This window comes from Brienomyrus brachyistius, unplaced genomic scaffold, assembly GCF_023856365.1.
Source record: "Brienomyrus brachyistius isolate T26 unplaced genomic scaffold, BBRACH_0.4 scaffold34, whole genome shotgun sequence".
Taxonomy (NCBI): domain Eukaryota; kingdom Metazoa; phylum Chordata; class Actinopteri; order Osteoglossiformes; family Mormyridae; genus Brienomyrus; species Brienomyrus brachyistius.
Window position 1 is genome coordinate 1,539,311 of NW_026042309.1, and position 21,249 is coordinate 1,560,559.

A 21,249-nucleotide genomic window follows, 5' to 3' on the forward strand; every position below is an offset into this window, starting at 1 on the left:
TTTAAATACGACTGCAAAGTATGACTGCAATTAAGATCAGCACATTTCAGATTGGAGAACACAGAACAGATCCGTAGTAAAACCTTTGATTTAATAAAATGTTAAGCATAGAGTTTAACCCGGATGTTTCGGCACACTGCCATTAATCCCCAACACTTAATAAAAGAAAAACTTAATATAGCTTCAAAATATTACAGCCTACGTCCCGGTCCATAGTTACGCAGCACAGTATATTAGGCGAACTCATGGCTGAGCGTAAGTAATTAAATATTATTGATGTTAATTTGAAAACTCTTCAGGCAAAATCTTTGAAAAATCTTCTGATACACGTACCTACTGTGCTGTACGGACGTATATTTAATGTTTAATTATATTGAAATTTTTAAATTCCGCTGTATATGTAGGCTGTGTTAAACATATCAATTTTATTATTAATTTATTCTTACCTTGAAACATAGAATATCTTTACATTACTCCAGAATCTTGATAAAATGTTTTTGATAAAATGGCGACTCTGCCTTTAAAATGCCGACACTTAATTTCACTTTCGTTTACAGGCAGGAAATGATCATCTCCGTCTCATGCAAAAAATGGACACGGACTCAGCGGCACTTCGTAGGGTTTTGGGGGGATATTATCTATGTGTCTATGTTGCACACTTGGACAAGGTGAATAAATTACAGGCATGCATAGGGTTCTTTTTCAATAATGTGATGATTTTTACTTCACCGGAAAAACACTGAAATACAAGCACAAAACCCCGCTTGTTAAACAGGACTGTATGCGGCGATCCTTGTCGAGTGTTCTGCATGACGCATGCGTTCTTTGCACTCCACTCGCGCTCATTCCATTTTTACACATACAATTACTTTTAAACATTTATGTCGATTTAAACATTTATTCGCTTCGAAACAACTTAACACAGAGATAAACACATTCGTTCTTATACATATAAACAATCAATAATCCCACGATTTACTTTCCTCAATACGCACACTGATAATGTTCGGGCGAGCTCGTACAACTGTATGGTCTGAGTAGCTACAGGTTTTCCCTTACTGATATTCATCAATATTTCTGTATTACTCATTCGTAACTGTTCTGATCGATTTACATTTATCCTAAAACAGTTACGTAAGTATCACACAGTAAGTTTCACTTTGCCCCTTCTTTTGAACAGTTTCGCTCACCTGAAACACAAGCACAAAAACCCGCTAGTTAAACAGGACTGTATGCGGCGATCCTTGTCGAGTGCTCTGCATGACGCATGCGCTCTTTGCACTCCACTCAGTGGACCCCCCCCGCGAGCTGGCCAAAGTGCCTGTGTGTGCTCCGCTCCTGTTACCCTGCCTGCCTGAATCGCACCACAGTTGTCCCTGCCCTAAACCCATCAGCCCATGTGGATACACAAGAGATGTTCATCACAAGAGATGAACAATGCAAATAACAGTGCAAAATAATAACATTGAACACAATATTTATCATATGGGAAACTAACAAGGGGTCCATATCTATTAGTAACAATAACCGTAATTCGGTTAGGCCACTTAAAAAAAAAATGGTTCTCGTTCCCTCCCGACCCGCCGAAATGCCTCTGACCCGAATTTTTTCTATTTCGTAAAAATCGCATGGAAAATGCCCAAGAATGACGAAATTTGAATTTCCTGCGCATTCCACATCGACGATTGATCCACATTGTGTAATCCTAGTCTTGGAATGGTTTCATGAACCTAAATTTTTCTCTACCTGAGATGGGCTGGTGCAAAGATTTAAATCTGGGAAAGTGATGTGGTACATGTTCTTAAGTACTTGTTTGTAGAGTTGCATTTCCTTGTTCAACCATTCAGGTTCCTGTATTTTGTAAATTCCTCGTGTTTTAACATGTTCTAATACACTTTCTTTCTAGATATATATTTTAAAATCTTGGTTGTTCATTTAGAATGGGAATGACAAACAGAATATTGGTTTCAAATAGTATCATTTTTATATTCACGAATGAAACATCAGCATAAAGTATCCAAATCAATAGTTGGGAAGGCATTTATGAGATACACATGGATCAAGGAATTTACATTCTTGTATTTTCTTACATTTAATATATTTGAAACGCAACAAACTGGAAGAACTGAGGAGGCGTACTAAGTAGGTCTGCTCTCTTCGGTATGTATTTTCAAATATGTATTTTCTTACATATTTGAAAGCCCAAACAGTCCATCAAAATTTGTAAAAAAATAATAATAATAATAATAATAAAAAATCCCTCCACCCCCCCCCCCACCCCGACCCACCCCCTCCAAAAAAAAGGACGAGAACCAATTTTTTTTTAAGTGGCCTTATAACACAGATTAAGGATGATCGTGCGTGTAAAAAGCGGTACTGCAGTAACACTTAAATCATTAACAGTGGCGATTTGAGAAATTTAGAAATGGAGGAATCCAAGGTATTTGGGGGGGGGGGGTCAAAGACAAAACTGTGTAATTTTATAATTTCATCAAAATATATTAACTGGTGTAGCGAAGTAAAGGTCAAACTAAACACTTGAATCACATTTTTTTTTTTTAATTCCAATACTCAACAAGTACAGGTAATATATTTTACAGACAGAACATTAAACAAAACAAAAACAAAAAATGATATTCAGACAGAGTTATTACAAAGTAAAAGATACCATCTCAATACCAAATATAACAGAACATTTTAGCACTATGTCTATACATCAGGTAAAAACGCATCAAATCAGGATACAGTTCTGATTGTTTTTTATTTTTAGACTTTCTGATTAGATTAATATAATTTATTAGGTCTAATTTGTGAACAAGGAAAAATAGGTTAGATTTATTGTATTTACATTTATGAATATAAAATTAGTAGTATTAAATTTATCTGCATTGTCACGCTCGGGTCGTACGATCCTCCTGTGTGCCACGCCCCCCTCGTTAACCTCACGTGGAACCCCGACGTTATCAGATGTTTCTTGTTTCATTCAGTCCTGTGTATTTAAGTCCATGTCAGAGTATGTATCCCCAGTTCTGTCATAGACGTCGTGCTCCGTGTTTTGCCTCGTCTGTTTGTTCTACCTAATAAGCCGGAGTTCCTGATTCTCCGCTCCCTGCTCGCCCGACGACGATCGTGACATGTATTCTTCCAGTCACAAAAACCCGCAAAAACATCTTTACAAGAAAACTGAAAATTATGACATACATTTGTTTGTATCATGTTAAGCATATCAGAGTAGAATTTTTCAGAAAAAGGGCAAGACCAAAATAAACGAGCATTAGTTTTGCAGTCACATTCACAGAAAGAACAGCTGGTGTCAATCTCTCTCATCCTTTTAGATTGAAAATATTTGGACGGATAAACTTTATGTGACAATTTAAAGGTGACTTCTTCTACATTATTTGTTAATAAAAACTTACATGGTAAAGTCCACACCTTTTTCCAAGGTATATTATCCACTATGCCATTCCAGTATGAAACAACATATGGAACGAAGGTGTAGTTTTGGGTAAAGAATGTCCTGATTTTTTAATTATTATTTCTTGAAAAGCATGTATAGAAAAACACACCTTACCAACAGCAGATTCAACAGGATCCATAGATGGAACAAAATTCTTCAACAACATAACTACTCCATCAGGGATTGTATCAAAAACAATGGCAAACTTTAGCGCTTATTGGGATTTCAAAAACTGACAGAAACTCTGAATAGCTATAAAGCTGCCCAGCTCTGCTAAATAGTTGACTTATTAAAAGTACACAGCAAATGTGCCAGTGTTAAATTAACACTGCATGGTGTCTATATGGGTTCACACCATACCAGGAGCTGCACAGAAAAGGGCATCACAACTGTCCTAACACCTTTCCACATATGCTAAACATTCAAGAGCAGGACTGGCAATCAAATACACCCCCACCCCATTAAAACATATACCACTCTGGAGACGTGTGCTGTCGGTTTCCAAGAGATTTTTGCTGACTTCACACCAACATACTATAAACCCACCAGCACCACAGCTCTCTAACCTTCAGGATCAGCCAGAACTGAGCCAGCAAACCTTCAATATAAACCAAGAAACAGCTGTAAGGTCCTGTTTGGTCAGAGTCTCTCTCATGATGGTGGGTAAATGTGGGACGGCTCTTCTGGTCCTCATGACTTCTTGTGCGCATATTAAAATGGGGCAGATATGTGGAGGTGGAGACTCGGTGACTTACAGTAACACCCTATGGTGTAAATTGAACACTATTTGAGTTAATAAAGTTTAACACTGTAAAAATAACACTCAAGGCACTCTGTAAAGTGTGAAAGATAACACTGGACCCATATAAACACCATGCAGTGTTAATGTAACACTGGCACATTTGCTGTGTAGTGAGCGGCATTTAGCAACCAGCATCAAAAACATTTTAGCTGTATTTTGTTAGTTTATTTTAAATAAGTCGCCCCCGGTTTATTTAATTACATGTATTAGCTATAGGAACTAGTGCCCGGTATTTACAGTAGTGACATACATTAAAAACATTTTAAAACTTTGGTAGAATAATGCCTTAGTTATTTTAATAAACAAGCTTTTTCAGTAAATGTTTGTTCACACTCATGCGAGCGCATGCACACACACACACGCACACACACACACGCACACACACAGACACACACGCACACACACACACACGCACAGATAAGATAAGATAAGATAAGAAAAAACTTTATTCATCCCGAGGGAAATTCTTTTGTCCTTTACATGCTCAGTGCAACAATAGGAATAAAGGTAAAGAAAATAATAGTGCAAATAACTATGAGTAATACTTTGTATTATAACTATATAAATACTCATACTCTGTACAAAGTAAAAAAAAAAAAAAAAACTGTAACTAAGCTATAACAAATATAAAATAACAGATTATTAGTGCATGTGGTAATGAAAAGTGTCTTAGTGTTGTGCCTTGAATAATTGAGATAGCAGCATGTGATGATGGGATAGAACAAACATTCAATACCAAACAGATGTGTAATATTGCACAATCCAAATAAGGATTAATGACAGTTATGAAAAAATCACCTACAGAATGAGGAAGAGTTATACAGTCTTACTGCCACAGGTAGAAAGGATTTCCTGTGTCGTTCGGTTCTGCATTTGGAGGCAGTTAGTCTTTTGCTGTGGGAGCTCTGATGACCCATCATGGCTGCGTACATGGGGTGGGAGGGGTTGTCCATGATGCTGAGAAGCTTTTTCAGCATCTCCTCTCAGACACCTCCGCCAGCTTCTCCAGTCTGACCCCCAGGACACAGGCACAGACACACACGCACACACACAGACACACACACACACACACAGACACACAGACACAGACACACACACAGACACACGCACACACACACAGACACACACATACAGACACACACACACAGACACACACACAGACACACAGACACACACACAGACACACACAGACACACACACGCACACACTCACAGACACACACGCACACACAGACACACACACAGACACACACATACAGACACACACGCACACACACAGACACACACACACAGACACACACGCACACACACAGACACACACGCACACACACACACACAGACACACACAGACATACACGCACACACACACACACACAAAACCCCAGACACGCACACAAGTGCACACCCCAAGGACTGACCTTTAGAGTTTGATAATCAAACTCAATCAAAAATCACCAGGCATATATACAATGTACTGTAGTTAAAATTTTTTCTTAATATGTATAAGGATCATTTTGTTAAAGCAAAAAGAAATGCTGTAGGTGACGTCAGACGCCGGAGACTTGGCGGAAAATCGGAATGAACAGCGAGGACAGCAAGGGGAATTTGGAATCTCTTCAGGAATACATCGACTGGTACTTCGACATTATAGTCATGAAGAAGAACGCAAATGCATCTTCTCCAGCCAAAAGTGAGACGCCGTCCTCCAAAAGAAGTCGCCCGGCAGACTCCCCCGGCACAGCATCGCCGACTGGTAAAGACTTTGCCGACATCCTGGATTCAATCGACAAGCGATTGTCCAGCTTCGACGCGAGGTTGGCTCTGGTCGAGATTCTACATCAGGAATTCAAATCCCTGAGGGAATCTTTGGAGTTCAGCCAGCAGCAGGTGGAAACTCTCTGCTGAAAACGGTTAAGTCTCTAACTGAAAATGTGACCCATCTAAATGAAGAAAATAAAAAACGAAAGAGACTGTCATTGATCTACAGGCCTGTAACATGAGTGATAACCTGGTGTTTTCAGGCATCTCGGAATTTGCCGAAGAGGACGCAGAAGTTACTGTTAAAACCTTTATGAAGACCCACCTGAAAAACATCTGCTTTGAGAGAGTCCATCGGCTGGGAGCCAAGAGGCCTGGTGCACTGAGACCGCGTCCTATTGTGGCTAAATTTGGACATTTTAAGCAGAAGGAGCAGGTGAAGAGCCGCGGCAGGGAGCTGAAAGGAACGGACTTTGGCGTAAACGACCAGTTCCCCAAAGAGATCCTGGAGCGACGCAGAGTTCTGTTCCCAATCCGACGTAACTTCATTCAGAAGGGCTCCCGAGCTGTCATCGCCGTAGACCGGCTCTACGTGGATGGGCAGCTGTACCGCGACCCCAGTACCACTCCCTGGTTATATTAATGCCAGTCCAGATAAGAACCCGTTATATATTTTTCTTATTTCCTCTAATCCTCTTCCATTAACATCTCTCTAGCTTATACATGTCAATCTGCTAATTTAACGTGATGTCATACTGAATACATTCCCGTCAGTCTCCGCAGCACTATAGTACTAGCGATGTTTACGCTTTTCTCTTGTCCCCATGTATACCCTCACCAACTTGCCCCTTTGTATGTCTCTCTTACCCCTTTGTATGTCTCTCTCACTTCCCCCTTCTTTCACTACACCAATCACCTGCTTTTCTACTCTGTCACACACAATACCTTCAGTCGTTACGCATCTGCACGGCACGACCACGTACATATGCAGTCAGCGTCAACACAACCACTCCGACCTCATAGCGCACACAGACACATAGGACACACACACACACAAGCGTGTACACGCTCGCTTATACCTCATTCATTTGCATGTGCAAATGTCAGTTTCACAATTATAGATCCAGAGGGTAGATTTATAATCATTAAATTATCTATACTTAACAAAAAGTTATGTATTGTTAGTATATATGGTCCAAATGTTGATAACCCCTCATTCTTCCACATTTTCTTTACCAAACTCTCTGAATACCAAGATTGCACACTTGTTCTGGGGGGCGACCTCAACTTCGGACTAGATAAAGAAATGGACAGGCTCAGTACAGCTGCTCAGCGCAATTGGGAATCCATAAATATAGTTAAACAGTACATGAGCGACTACGGACTTTGCGATGCATGGCATTCTCTTCATCCCACCCGTAGGGAATATACTTTCTTCTCACATGTCCATCATTTTTACTCTCGTCTGGATTATTTCCTAGTCAGTAGCTCACTGCTGAGTGACATTTCAGACTCAGAGATACACCCTATAGCTGTCAGCGATCATGCTCCTGTTTCTTTAACCCTAATAAATAGGAAGGCCACTCCACCAAGTAGAAACTGGAGATTTAATACATCATTGCTTAAAGATGGAGACTTTATTAACTATTTTAAAAAAGAGTGGGCTTTATATTTAGACTATAATGACCTGCCTGGAACATCAGCATCTGTTCTCTGGGAAGCAGGCAAAGCTGTGATGAGAGGTAAAATAATCTCATTCTCATCACATAAAAAGAAAAAAGAAAACAAGTGTATCCAGGAATAATAACAAACCATCAAATCCTTAGAAGAAGCCTACGTATCATCCCAGGAACAGGAAATGCTGAATAAAATACGTAAAGCAAAACTAGAATTAAATGAAATTATTAATAAAAAAACTCAATTCTTAGCACAAAGGCTTCGCTGACAAAATTATGAACATGGTAACAAATCAGGTAAATTTTTAGCTAATCAGTTAAAAATAAATAAGAAAAAACAGCTATATGTGCTGTTAAAGACTCAAATGGGGATACAGTATATGATCCTGACAGAATAAGCAACACTTTCAGGGACTTTTACAAATCTTTATATTCACCACAGATAAACCCATCTAAAGACGAAATTGATCAGTTTCTTGATAGTGTAACCCTTATTTCTTGACACTGGGTAGCGTGTGCCAGTCTCTTCTGTGGGCTGTGGGTAATGAGCGGGCTACAGTTCCTTCTTACAATTCTCTTTAATAAGCACCACTCGGCAATACAGTACTGACAACCTTCCAGCCGCGCTCCACTCTCCGTCTCCACTCCGCGCTACACCCTAAACTGTCCCCCGTGTACCAGGGCAAGTAGGAACTAATATTACAATTAACTAAGGGAACATACTGAACGATAATGTAATACATGAAATAATACAGTACTGTAACTGAGAATAAATAAGATAATAATTAAATCTAATCATTCAACACAACATTGTAAATAAATATTAACATTAAATAAAATTACTGTAAAGCATAATAATCATATATAACATAAATCAGTGACACACTTAATTGAAATAATCCAAAATATCATGTGCACAATAACTACGATTACAGTATTTCCCTGCTGGGCTAGAAATGTCCTCATTTCAACACAACACGTACAAACAGAACAATGAAAGATAAACCCTATATACAGCCATCAACGACTAACTATCCCGTACCTAACAACTCAACATACATACATTCCGTGGACTTCATTAAAGTAGGTCTTGGTTGTCTAACACAACACTACAGAAAACATTGATAACGAAAACAGAGCATCTGCGCTGGAGGAAAAAAATAATAATAATCCACGGCCTGAAACACACGCAAATATTTCCGGCATGTGCAGACGGTACAATATGTAACCACAACACAAAAAAACATGTAGGGACCATACGTGTCCCACCAAAACCTTCTAAGTAACAAAGGCCTTGTATTTAGCTGTTCGTCGAATCCAGCGTCCACAGCGGGACGTGACGCGCAGGGGCACCTGAGGTGATGAACTGGGCGTACTACCATCCATTGGGGCAACCGATGATGCCGGGACAGAGGGGCAAGGACTGGGGGGTTGCGAACAGGAGGGGACATGGTTCAGAGGAGCAGCCCTGGGTAGATTGGACACTGGCTGCCTTCTGGCCGAAGCAGAAACCTGTGGGGAAACAGGGGGGCAAAAAGGCAGGGCACCTGACAAAGCAGTAAGAGGAGGAGCTGAGATCACTGCCCTGTCCCCATCAGTTGGCACAGAGGGTGCCAGAGTACCGGTAGGAGGGGTTGGCAAAGTCCCTTTGTAGGCTTTTAGCCGATTATGATGAACAATCCATGTCCGGGAGCAAGCGTTCCCCGGGTTGGTGATCTCATAGGTGACACCGGGGTGTCTGTTTCTGCTCAACCGACGCTGGACCACAAATGGCCCCTTCCACCTGGGAGCAAGCTTGTTCATCTTCTGCGCTGGGTCATCCAAGAGAACCAGGTCACCCGGCTGATGAGGATGAAACACCACTTTCCTGTCATACTGAGTCTTTTGGTGCTGTTTGTTCGCATCACTGTTCAGGGCTGCCTCCTTGAAAGCACATGACAACCGCACAGCAATCAGCTTGGCATATTCTGCTGGTGAACCAGGTGTGGGGGAAGTCACAGCTGGACTACAGTTCAACACAATATCGAGAGGCAAATTTGGTTCTCTGCCATGAACTAGGAAGAAGGGGGAAAATCCGGTGCTTGTATGAACACTTGAGTTGTAAGCGAGTTCAGCTTGTGGCAAATACTGATCCCATTCACCACCAGAATGCGATATATACTTTGCAAGCTGATCTTTCAGTGTCCGGTTCAGTCTCTCTACCATACCATCGGACTGCGCATGATATGGAGATGTGCGTGTTTTGGTAATACCCAGTAAGGAACAGAGATGCTTAATGAGGTCTGATTCAAACTGCCGTCCTTGGTCTGTGTGGATAGACTGCGGCAAGCCATGTTGTCTTATGTAGTCCTCAAAAATGCACTTTGCCACGGTAGTTGCACGCTGATCCTTTAATGGGAAGAGGTTAACATATCGTGTGAAATAGTCCATTACTGCCAGCACATACCTGTTACCTTGTGTGGTGACAGGCAGCTCAGTGATGTCTGCAGCAACCTTCTGGAAGGGTCGCTCCACTTGAATGGGCTGTAGTGGGGCTCTTTCACGTGGAACAGGAGATCCTCGTTTTTGGCATGGCAAGCATTCTGTGCAAAACTTTTGGATGTCACGGGACATATATGGCCAGTAGCAGAGGCGTCTGGCCCTCAACAGTGTACGCTCTGCACCCTGGTGACCACTAAATGGGTTACCATGCAACGTTGCGAGAGCTGTGGGGATGAGAGTAGCAGGCAGAACAACTTGGAAAGAAGCAGGTGCGTATGGGCCTGTTTTAAACTTCCTGCACAGGATCCCATGCTGAAGTACCAATCTAGGGAACTCATGCCAAAGTTTCCGCAAGGTGGGAGAGGAGTGTCTCAAATGGCCTATCGGTGGTTTGGACTCACTTCCCTCTAACCATGCAATAACTTCCATGAGACATCTATCCTCCCTTTGCTGGTCCCGCAACTCTGCGAAGTCCACTGAAAAGGTGTGACGCACTTCAGAGAAAACTGAGGCAGTGTTGTCATTCCTGTCACTCTGAACAGGGGGAATAATCCTGTCTGTGGAGGTGATAGTGGAGATGACACACTGAACAGCTTTGCTTTGAGTTTCAGTGTTGGGACGCCGGGACATGGCATCTGCATTGGCGTGTTGTTTACCTTCCCGGTGTACAATGTTGTAGTCATATACGTCCAGCTCGAGTATCCATCGACTGCGTCTGCCAGTCGGATCATTATCCACTGAAGCTTTCTTCAGACTCAGGAGGGGTTTATGATCCGTGACCACTGTGAAAGAGCTACCGGACAAAAAGTGTTTAAAATGCCTCACAGACCAAACAACTGCCCAAAGTTCACGGTCAAAAGTAGACCATCTTCTTTCAGAAGAGCTGAGCGTGTGACTTGCATAGGCTATAACACGTTCCTTATTGTCTTGTCTTTAAGCCAGCACTGAGCCAATATTGTCCTGTGAAGCATCAGTGTACAGCAAGAAGGGCTGAGTGAATATGGGGTGTGCTACAATAGGCGGTTGAGTGAGAGCATGTTTCAGCGACTGAAAAGCATCGTCACATTCGACAGTCCAGTTGAATATTGCCCCTTTTTGGGTGAGAGCATGTAGTGGGGCAGCAATGGAAGAGAAGTTCCTGACAAATCTACGGTAATAGGAACACAATCCAATAAATGCTCTCACCTCTGTAGTTGTTCTGGGTGTAGGCCATCCACAAACCTTTTCAAGGTTCCTTGCATCCGGCTGGAGTCCACAGCTGGAGACCACGTGTCCCAGGAAGGTGACTTGTGATCGTGCTATTTGGCACTTCCTGGCTTTCAACTTGAGACCAGCAGCACGGAACCGGCTGAACACCTCTCCAAGGCTGTGTAGATGGTCCACAAAGGAACGACTGAACACAAGGACATCGTCCAGGTAAATTAAACATTCTTTCCAATGCAGACCCTGAAGCACTAACTCCATCAGTCTTTGGAAAGTAGGTGGGGCATTAGTAAGACCCATGGGCATAACTTTAAATTGATATAGGCCACTTCCTGTGTTGAATGCAGTTTTCTCCTTGTCATGTGGATCAAGCTTGACCTGCTAATACCCACTTGATAAGTCCATTGTGCTGAACCAGCATGCGCCGGACAGGCTGTCAAGTGCATCTGCCGGGCGTGGCAGGGGGTATGAATCTTTAATGGTCACTGCATTCAATTTTCTGTAATCAATACAGAATCTGTAGCTGCCATCCTTCTTCCGGACAAGAACAACTGGCGAGGACCAAGGGCTACAACTTTCCTCAATGATGTCCTGTGAAAGGAGCAGCTGCACTTGCCTGTCTATCTCTGTTCTCATGTTTGGAGAGGTTCTGTATGCTCTTTGTTTGATAGGTGGAACCTCCGCGGTTTTGATGCGATGTTGGACTACGTCAGTGCGTCCATAGTCATGATCATCAACACTGAAAATGTCACTGTAAGTCAGCAGCAAAGCGTCAAGCTGTTGTCTCTGCTCAGGAGTAAGTTCTGTCTGATTCAGGTCGACATTTGGCACTGACTGCTGAAGGGAGGGTCCTGTTTTTGAAGTAACTGTGGCTACTTTAGCTTCTACTACACAGTAGTCATGATCACTGTCTGTTCCCAGCGGATGGAAATCTCCTAGCCTAGTTTCACCTGGAATCTGAAGGTCAGTATTAGTTGGATTCATCACTCTGACGTAAATCAGTCCTGCCTGTACAGGAGCAAGCGTACGTGCCACCAACAGACCTTGGTAGCCTGGTGGTTCTGGCTCTAGAATACCCGTATAATCGGCTTCAACATCAGACATGCCAACAGCTGGCCGAACCTTAGCTAGAACGGTCATCTGTGACATGGCGGAAACTAAGACAGGAGCTAGGGTGACAGCACTGCAGCTCAGAAGAGCTGTCTCTGTATCGCACAGGAGGGGGACACTAGTGCGATTCCCTACCTTAAAAACAGCTGTACGCAAGTCAATAACAGCATGGTGCAGGAGTAGGAAGTCCCACCCTAAGATTACCGGCTGTGTAATGTTTCTGATTACTTGGACTGAGTGGGTGAAAACCTCATTACAGAGTCTGATCGTGATGGAAAGCGTGCCAAGGTTGTCTAAATAGTCACCAGTCACCGACCGGGGAAAGAGTTGAGAGCGCTGCATGGGCTTTGTTCGGAGAGATGGAATAGACATTCTAAAGGCCTCACTAATCAGTGATATGTCTGAACCTGTGTCCAGGTATACTCTAGTGGCAACGTTCTCAATAACCGTCATCACATAACGTGTTGGAGTCCTGCATTCGGAAGGCAACACCTGATGTTGGGCCTTAACACCCGTAGTAGCAGCCACTTGGCCCTCAGTACCTGCTACCAGTCTTTTCCCGACTCAGAGGGATCTTCCGTGAAACTCACACGACGGCTCCTTTCCCCATTCACAAGGTATCGTTCTCTAGATGAGCGTGCCTGGGGTGAGTCATATCTGGGTTTCCTAGCGTAACGTGGAGGAGAATAAGAGGCATATCTAGAGGAATCGCCTCGGGGTGCTTCCCTTTCCCTGTAGGGGTCAGGAGAGCGATGCCTATATGTGCTGTACTTTCTGTAATAACTATGGCTGTTGGTAGAGCGATCGTCATATTGATGATATGGGGAAGGTGGGGGTGTAGGAGAGCGATGTCCATCACGGCGCGAGTACCTGGGGTTGCGATGTTCGCCGTATGATCCACTGGATCTATGGTAGTTAGATGCAGAGGAGTAGATACCCCGTTCAGGAGACACAGATGGGGAGCGTCGAGAACGTTCTCTTCCACGCTCATGCCTCAGTTCAGATGCCAGATCGTACTTGTGTCTGGGAAAATCAGCATGGGGACCACAAGGACTGGCCGAGAAGGGACGATATCTCCCAAGCTGAGTGACTTCCAATTTAAGTGCACGGACATCATCTGAAAGTTGTTTAACAACATTAAAAAGGTCTGCAGATTGGTCTGACTGACGATGGTCATGTTTGGTATGTACCATAGCTGAGAGTGGTTCCCCTTGAGATGCAAGGGAGGTGGTAGGAGATGAAGGCGTTTGTGAAACCATTGGTGGAGGAAGGAGTTTTAAAGCTTCCTGTGCACGTTCCCACTTACATGCCACAGCTAACGCCTCTTCCAGAGTAGCAGCACCATGTTCATGGCATTTAGCTTGAAGGACCGGATCCAGACCAGCGACAAATCTTCTAAAACGTTCCATAGTAACAGCTGGCTTACCGTAATTAGGAAATGCTTCCAACACCAGCCTTGTGATTTCTGCCGCGTAGACCTCTAAAGGCTCCTTAGGCGCATGCTGTCGGGCATTCACAAAGGTCTGGAAGTGAAGCAAAAATTCCTTCCGGCCAAAAACCTCATTCAGCTTAGCTGCACACTCCTCATAGTCCTGCTGTACGTGTGGTGGCAAAGATAGCCAGTAGGCTAATGCGTCCCCACTAAGACGAGTGGGAAGAATAGTGGCAATATCTAGGGGTTGTCCGTCTGCGCAAGCTTTAACGGCTAGCTCCAGCCTAGTCTTCCACAGAGAAAAACTGTCCTTGTCCTTACCGTCTCCATGAAAACATGGCGGCAGCTCCACCCTGCAATGTATCGCAGCCTTCGGTGTGGCGCCTCGCTGGGCCGCTCTGTGCGCGCCGTCGGTTTGAAGCATATCGTCGTCCTCGAGATCATTAACCAACGACTGCAGCGACATAGTTCAGTACTACGCAACTCAAGATTAACGGGAAAAAGAATACGTTCCACTTTTTTGTACTACAGGCGGTGCCCGATTAACTGCGCAAGAGTCCGTGTCACTACACAAACGACTCACAAAATACGCGCGTACACCGCGGCCATTTTCCGCGCCAAAAAAAAAAAAGAGTTGAATGCCTTGGCGAATTATTCTGAATTACAGAAACACCGCTGCCACCAGCCTGTAACCCTTATTTCTTGACACTGGGTAGCGTGTGCCAGTCTCTTCTGTGGGCTGTGGGTAATGAGCGGGCTACAGTTCCTTATTACAATTCTCTTTAATAAGCACCACTCGGCAATACAGTACTGACAACCTTCCAGCCGCGCTCCACTCTCCGTCTCCACTCCGCGCTACACCCTAAACTGTCCCCCGTGTACCAGGGCAAGTAGGAACTAATATTACAATTAACTAAGGGAACATACTGAACGATAATGTAATACATGAAATAATACAGTACTGTAACTGAGAATAAATAAGATAATAATTAAATCTAATCATTCAACACAACATTGTAAATAAATATTAACATTAAATAAAATTACTGTAAAGCATAATGATCAAATATAACATAAATCAGTGACACACTTAATTGAAATAATCCAAAATATCATGTGCACAATAACTACGATTACAATAGTATAACCCTTCCGAAATTATCAGACAATCAAGCGATGGCACTGGACTCTCCGCTGACTCCAGGTGAACTCCAGGAAGCCCTGAACGGTATGCCCAATAAAAAGGCTCCAGGTCCAGATGGATTTCCAGCAGAATTCTATAAAGAATTCTGGACAAATCTGGCACCAACATTCTACAGAATGTTGCAAGAAACCAGGGAAAATGATAGGCTACCACCAAATATGAATTCTGCTAACATTAGTCTCTTGCTAAAACCAGGCAAAGACCCTACATTGCCTACCAGCTATCGTCCAATATCCCTTATTAACGTTGACCTTAAAATAATCTGCAAAGCTCTCTCAAAAAGAATAGAGAAGATAACCCCTCTCATAATTCATCCTGACCAGACTGGTTTCATAAAAGGGAGGCACTCATCAACAAATACACAAAGATTACTTAATCTGATAGACTATTCATGCAATAAAAACCTTCAAATTACAATATTGTCTCTAGATGCAGAAAAAGCATTTGATAGAGTTAACCATTCTCTGTTATTTGCAGCTTTACGCAAATTTGGTTTCGGAAATTCTTTCATAAACTGGTTAAAAATATTATATAGTTCCCCAACAGCATATGTCAGGACGAATAACCAAACATCCTCCAGTTTCTGTCTCAAGAGGGGCACCCGACAGGGATGCCCTCTCTCCCCCTCACTATTTGCAACTTTTATTGAACCACTAGCAGCAGCAATTAGACAGGCTATAGTGATCAAAGGCATTAAACGCAGGAATGTAGAACATAAGGTAAGTCTTTATGCGGATGATGTGTTACTTTTTCTCTAGCATTCACAAACCACTCTTTCTGAGGTAATTACATTAATAAACTCTTTCTCAAGAGTCTCAGATTATTCGATAAATTGGTTAAAATCTACAGTTCTCCAATTAATTGCTCCTTCCAGAATAATTCTCCCACTCTGGAGATATTAAATATTTAGGTATTAACGTTTCACCTAGGCTGGCAGATTTAACTAAACTAAACCATACCCCACTTTTAAAAAAGTAGAGGATGATCTGGTTAGGTGGAAGTCCCTACCCATATCACTTATGGGAAGGGTCGCCTCAATAAAAATGATGGTTTTGCCAAGAATTAATTATTTATTTGCAATGATCCCGAGCAAACCACCACCTGACTGGTTTAGATCTCTGGACTACGCCATCTCTAAATTCCTCTAGAAAGATAAACCCCCACGTATTAGCGTAAAAACACTGCAAAGGACTAAGGACAAAGGAGGACTAGATCTGCCTAACTTTCACCACTATTTCTTAGCCAACAGCCTCCAAAACATCTCAGGGTGGTTAAAACATACCCTCCTAGATGAGCCTTGGCTAGACGTAGAACAAGCACTATGCAATAATATAAAGATTTCGGATCTACCATTCATTAGCTCAAACATTAAACGACACGAATACTTCAAAAGCATCAGTATCAGCTCTTCTCTGACAGCGTGGTGGGAGTTTCTAAAAGCGACTGAGTCTTCATTAATCCCATGCAAACGTACTCCCATCTGGAACAACCCTGATGTACTACTAAATAATAATATGATAAACTTCCCAGATTGGAGTTGTAAAGGTATTAAATACTTGGAACATATATTCGAAGGAATAGACTTTATTCCCTTTGACATATTAGTTAAACAATATGGGATTAACAAGAATAGATTTTTAGAATATCAAAAAGTTAAATCTATAGTAAAAAAGAAATTAAGGTCTAATCAAATCAAATTACAAATACCACCAAGTGTGGCAGAATTCCTTAATCTGAAAACCCCCAAATTACTGCCTAAAATATACAGGACACTTTCTGAAATGTACCATTCCAGCCTCTCCTTCAGTCATGGGCGACCTAGATCGTGTCACTACAGAGATTAACACAACCCACATGGCTTTCACCACCTTATGCATTGCTAAGAAGACTGTCCTTATCCATCCATCCATCCATTTTCCAAACCGCTTATCCTACTGGGTTGCGGGGGGTCCGGAGCCTATCCTGGAAGCAATGGGCACGAGGCAGGGAACAACCCAGGATGGGGCCAGCCCATTGCAGGGCACACTCACACACCATTCACACACACATGCACACCTATGGGCAATTTAGCAAGTTCAATTAGCCTCAGCATGTTCTTGGACTGTGGGGGGAAACCGGAGTACCCGGAGGAAACTCCATGACGACATGGGGAGAACATGCAAACTCCACACACATGTGACCCAGGCGGAGACTCGAACCCATGTCCCAGAGGTGTTAGGCAACAGTGCTAACCACTGCACCACCATGCCGCCCCTGACTGTCCTTATGAACTGGAAAAATAAAAATAATCTTAATATCAACCAATATAGAGACAGTTTGTTTGAACCATATTAGTCTTGATACAGCTTCTGCCGCCACATTAGATCAATCTCTCTGGGCTCCTTTGATCAGCTCCATCACCTAGTGGGGGTGGGGGGGTCACGGTTTTGTCCCGCTCTGGTCATTGCTGTTGGCGTGGGGGGGGGGCATATTGGCTTGGGGCGTCTGGGGGTTCCCTGGGGGTGGGTTGCTGGGGGGGTTCGGTGCTGGGTCTGTGGTCCTGGCCTGGATGGGGCTTTGGTGGCTCTTGGGTGGGGTCCTTCTGGCAGCTGCAGGCGGCGCTGCTGGGGGAGCCTGTGCCGGCGGACGTAGGTTACCGGCCTGGTGGCCGTGCTGCTGCTGGGTAGATCCGGGGCGGGCTTGGGGTTCTGGGGGCGCTCTGCCTCCGGGCTGGGGTTCCGGCTGGGCTGGGGGGGCTTGGGTCCTGGTGGGTGTGTTGCTGGGGTGTGGGTTGGTGCGTGCACGGGGGCATCTGTCCGCAGGGGGTCCCTGCTTTTGGGGTATCCACTCTGCGGGGGGGGGGGGGGGGGGGGAATCCAATAGAGGAGGAGGATGGACTCAACCTGGATGTCTTTTGTCTTATGCAATCTGGGAGTTAACAGACTGTTGGGGCGGGGGTAGTTTTTCCTCTGTGGTGGGTTCTGGTGAGCTGCCTTGGGCTCCTTGGGCTCTGTGGGGCCCGGTGGTGCCGCTGCCTTGGGCCACAGTCTGGATGGGCCTGGGCCCCCCGCCCTGGGTGGATTTCAGGGAATGGGGGTGCCTATGGGGGTCAGCGGGGGGAGCTGGCTCCGGGGGGGGAGGTACTTTGCCCCCCCCCCATTCCTTTCCTCCCCATCCCTAAATGCTTCCCTCCTCCCGCTCCATCACACCACCACACATGTAGGGCTTTGAGGTGTAGGTGCGTTGCTGGGATGCAGGGTAGGTATTCCTCCTCTGTCCCCTCGCGACCACCTGTACCTCATTCATACACTACAACGTAGACACTCTCATTACTTACTCTCTCATGACACATACATTTAGGGCGTTGGGGATGGGCACACAGAATGGCATCCAGAGGGCGGTCTGTTCATTCAGCCTTACCTCTGGTGCCAGGGCCCACATCTCAATTTTAATCACACATAGACATTGAGGGCTCTGGGGAGAGGCCGAGCTAACACCAGCTGTTGGTCGGCAGGGGGTGGTTAGTGCCATGCCCTTCACCTGTTTTAAAAGCACTTTAGAACAACACACACCAACACCACATCTGAGCGGGCGAAGGGGGGCATGGGGTCTTTTCACACCCCTGTTCTCTGTTTGCCATTTGGAGCTGGGGGCTGAGAGGAAGAGCTGGCCGTCTGGTCGGGGTCTGGGCTGGTGGGCTTCTCGGCTGCGGGGTCCGGGGTGATCTTCTGGTCTCCTCGCCAGAGGAAAAATAGGGGTCCACATAGAGTATACATGGGGAGTGAGAGTATGTGTACAGCGTTCATTTCTGTGTGTCTCTGTGTTTGGTGAATGTGTGAATATTTGTTTATGTGGGAACGTATGCTTGTATATGTGTGTGCCTGTTTGTCTATACACACGTGTCAGATTGGGTCCTAGACTCCACCTGAGAACATCTCGGGCTCCATTCCCCCCCGCCACACTCCCTGCCGGTGGATGGGGCCACCGGCCGCTGGTGCGTTGGTGGTTCTCGATGTCCGGGGCTGGATGCTCGGGTGGGTGCTGGCTCACCCTCGACAGTTGCCTGACGGGGTCCGGCCCTCCTGGCTCTGTCGAGCCCTTGCTGGGGGGTGGGGGGGCCCTTGGATCTCTGGGCCCGGGGCCCGGTCTGCCCTGGTGGGGCCGGCTGCCGGCAGAGCCTGCGGGCTCGCCGCCACGGCCCCCTGGGGCTCCTGCACTGTGGCTGCCGGATGGCCTCCCTCCGGAGCTCTCCTCTGCCCTTTTCTGGGTGAGGGGCTGCTATTCTCCCTGCGGTGGTCCTCTGGGGGCTCCCATGCCCTGGGGGGCCTCTGGATGTCTGGGGTCCGGGTTCACACTCAGGAGTACAAACAGGTTCTCACAGACACATACAGGAGTACAAACAGGATCTCACAGACACATACAGGTCTACAAACAGGTTCTCACAGACACATACAGGTGTACAAACAGGTTCTCACAGACACATACAGGTGTACACACAGGTTCTTACAGACACATACAGGTGTACACACAGGTACTCACAGACACATACAGGTGTACAAACAGGTTCTCACAGACACATACAGGTGTACACACAGGTTCTTACAGACACATACAGGTGTACAAACAGGTTCTCACAGACACAAACAGGTGTACAAACAGGTTCTCACAGACACATACAGGTGTACAAACAGGTTCTCACAGACACAAACAGGTGTACAAACAGGTTCTCACAGACACATACAGGTGTACACACAGGTACTCACAGACACATACAGGTGTACAAACAGGTTCTCACAGACACACACAGGTGTACACACAGGTACTCACAGACACACACAGGTGTACAAACAGGTTCTCACAGACACACACAGGTGTACACACAGGTACTCACAGACACACACAGGTGTACAAACAGGTTCTCACAGACACACACAGGTGTACAAACAGGTTCTCACAGACACACACAGGTGTACAAACAGGTTCTCACAGACACATACAGGTGTACACACAGGTTCTCACAGACACATACAGGTGTACAAACAGGTTCTCACAGACACATACAGGTGTACACACAGGTTCTCACAGACACATACAGGTGTACACACAGGTACTCACAGACACACACAGGTGTACAAACAGGTTCTCACAGACACACACAGGTGTACAAACAGGTTCTCACAGACACACACAGGTGTACAAACAGGTTCTCACAGACACACTCAGGTGTACAAACAGGTTCTCACAGACACACACAGGTGTACAAACAGGTTCTCACAGACACACACAGGTGTACAAACAGGTTCTCACAGACACACACAGGAGTACAAACAGGTTCTCACAGACACACACAGGTGTACAAACAGGTTCTCACAGACACACACAGGAGTACAAACAGGTTCTCACAGACACACACAGGTGTACAAACAGGTTCTCACAGACACATACAGGTGTACACACAGGTTCTCACAGACACACGCAGGTTGTCACAGACACACACTGTCTTGTTCTGCTGTTGCTTCTGTTCATTGTGATTCGTACAGATGTTGGTTGTTGTTTTCTCTCATCAGCAGGTATTAAAGCAGATTATCTGTGTTTTTTTTCTCTTTTCTCTCCCTCTATCTCTATCTCCCCTCTTTTCTGTTTTCTTCCTTCTTTCCCTCCCTCTCCTGAGGAAATAAATAAAACTAAATAAATTAATAGAAATAAAGCAGTCCTCCGCAGAGGGGGGAGGGGAAAAAAATCTTTTAACTGAACAAGTAATGTTATATTTTAGAAGATCCATTTTTCAAACCGCTTATCCTACTGGGTCGCGGGGGGTCCGGGGCCTATCCCGGAAGCAATGGGCACGAGGCAGGGAACAACCCAGGATGGGGGGCCAGCCCATTGCAGGGCACACTCACACACCATGCACTCACACACGCACTCCTATGGGCAATTTAGCAAGTCCAATTAGCCTCAGCATGTTTTTGGACTGTGGGGGGAAACCGGAGTACCCGGAGGAAACCCCACGACAACATGGGGAGAACATGCAAACTCTGCACACATGTGTGTGAGGCAACAGTGCTAACCACTGCACCACCATGCCGCCCCCTATTTTAGAACAAATTGACTGTGATATAACAAATCATAATTATGATCCATTAAATGA

The 21,249-nt window shown here is 44.8% G+C and overlaps 1 protein-coding gene and 1 long non-coding RNA gene across 8 annotated transcripts in view; one reads left to right on the top strand and one right to left on the bottom strand.

Moving 5' to 3' along the window:
- Window positions 1-1,259, bottom strand: part of LOC125721543 (NLR family CARD domain-containing protein 3-like) — a 349,177-nt gene extending 347,918 nt beyond the window's left edge. For 3 of the 5 annotated variants that reach the window (XR_007385814.1, XM_048997480.1, XM_048997481.1), the window contains exon 1: window positions 447-1,173. The gene's annotated coding sequence lies outside the window, so the exon portion shown is untranslated. The other 2 variants (XM_048997484.1, XM_048997485.1) reach the window with 2 other exon arrangements.
- An 18,247-nt stretch (window positions 1,260-19,506) lies between these two features.
- LOC125721563 (uncharacterized) lies at window positions 19,507-20,572 on the top strand. Of its 3 annotated transcripts, none has more exons than XR_007385821.1 (3): window positions 19,507-19,696; window positions 19,825-20,228; window positions 20,517-20,572. It is a non-coding gene; the product is annotated as an uncharacterized LOC125721563 (long non-coding RNA). The 3 variants fall into 3 exon arrangements; XR_007385822.1 differs by lacking the exon at window positions 20,517-20,572 and having other exon boundaries at window positions 19,825-19,940; window positions 19,973-20,303; XR_007385820.1 differs by lacking the exon at window positions 20,517-20,572 and having other exon boundaries at window positions 19,507-19,588; window positions 19,621-19,696; window positions 19,825-20,303.
- The last annotated feature ends 677 nt before the right edge of the window (window positions 20,573-21,249 follow it).